This window comes from Limulus polyphemus, unplaced genomic scaffold (genome assembly GCF_000517525.1).
Source record: "Limulus polyphemus unplaced genomic scaffold, Limulus_polyphemus-2.1.2 Scaffold321, whole genome shotgun sequence".
NCBI lineage: Eukaryota > Metazoa > Arthropoda > Merostomata > Xiphosura > Limulidae > Limulus > Limulus polyphemus.
In genome coordinates, this window is record NW_013665931.1 from 311,361 (window position 1) to 313,052 (window position 1,692).

At 28.1% G+C, this 1,692-nt stretch overlaps 1 protein-coding gene across 2 annotated transcripts in view; it reads left to right on the forward strand.

Annotated features, from left to right (window-relative positions):
• The first annotated feature begins 422 nt into the window (after positions 1–422).
• The window catches only part of LOC106457355 (ATP synthase lipid-binding protein, mitochondrial-like), a 17,466-nt gene continuing 16,196 nt past the window's right edge, over positions 423–1,692 (forward strand). The window contains exon 1 of one of the 2 annotated variants that reach the window (XM_013916763.2): positions 423–527. The gene's annotated coding sequence lies outside the window, so the exon portion shown is untranslated. Of the gene's footprint in view, positions 533–1,692 lie in introns of both variants that reach the window. The other variant, XM_013916764.2, reaches the window with a different exon arrangement.

The following is a 1,692-nucleotide window of genomic DNA, read 5'->3' on the forward strand; positions in this document are numbered from 1 at the left end:
AATACTGTATAGTACTGTAAAGTTCTGATGACCTATTGAGGAGATATTTAAAATACCATTTCAATTTCCATCTCTAGAAAAACAACCCTGCCGCCAGCCTGATAAATTTGATGTAACATTACAAATTACGTACGGACAGCAAGGGTCTTTCAATGTTTCCTTGCACATCCATCCTTAATAAAAATATAAATATAAACTTACGTTTCATTTTTCAAGAAATCATCTATGTTAGCTTTCTATATATTAGTAAATTATTCAATACGAGAATGTAATTACTGTAAATATTATTAGATATATCTCATTTATATGCTTTGAAATTCAATGGTTTGTATAGTACTGTAAATAAAATGCTTTGCTTTTTATCACTTATGAGATATAAAATTTATTATATAACATAATATACTTTATGAACAGAGAAAATATTATAATTTAGAGAGGGAGTTGTTTAAGGCTTAATTATTTTGCGCATGTGTCCTTTGGTTAGAATAAGGTTGTTGAGGTCACTTGATTTTCTCGAGGTGGAACTAGTAAGGTTATTGTTTGGTTTAATGTAGAATTGTAATATGTAGAAATTCTTACTAAATTTTGTTTATACATATCTTCCTTTTTTTATTATTGTAAAGAGTTACACTTGTTGAAAAATACCAGTATTCTAAATATCTAGTAATCATAACTTTAACGTAACGAACAGTTTGGTACTGTACTGTAGGCTCATACTACTACTAGTACTAAAAGTAAAACATAGTAAACTTAAAACTTGTACCATTCCTTATCCAAAATTCAGGTTCAGCTCTAGGAGATTCTACTGCGATAGTGTAGATCTTTTGATTTAATTTTTCGTATTTTCCTACTCTGCATATTTAAATAGATCGTGTAAATGAAGAAAAAAAAAGGATAAAAAAAACAGATCTACTAATCTAGACAGTAGACTTGGAGCCTGAACTTTGGCCATGGCTTTACTAAGTAACATAATACTATAATAGTATTACTAGGTAGGTCTACTAGAAATAGTATTTCTAGTAGTAGCAGTTACTTTAGCTTTTAACTTAATTGTAATTAATGCAAACAAAAAGGAAAAAAGTTCCGTAGGCCTAGGTGAATTCTGATTCTGCAGTATACTGTTAGTCTTATATATGGTATGATTTAAAAGTATTTTAGCATATAGTAAAAACTACATGTATGACTAATAATAATAAACCCTACAATAAGTGTTTTTCAAACAGTTTTTCTGCTCACCATGTGAAAATATGATTTGTATAATTATTAGTAGTGAAAAAGATCAGCATAATCCTAAAATGTTTACTGCATTGCAATAGGCTTGAGTCTTTACTCTAATGAGTAGGGCTGCGTGATTAACTCAATTAATCAGTATAATCTATTACTTATGACCATCAATTAAATTGTTTAGTATCATATAATCAGTTTATTGAAAAGATGATTGAATTGGTTAATGTAAAGAAAATAATCAACTAATAAAAATAAAAATTTCCAATTTATTACTGTTTTTGATTATTTCAACTACTACCAATTCTCATGTGGGAGTAGTGAGAGTAATCAAGCAAATTCAATTGTCCAGATCTAGTATTAAGACTGAAAATTGCTGATTTTGAGTCTTACAATTTTTAGTTATTACATCATGTTATACTACACACACATACACACACATACACACACACATATATATATAATTAG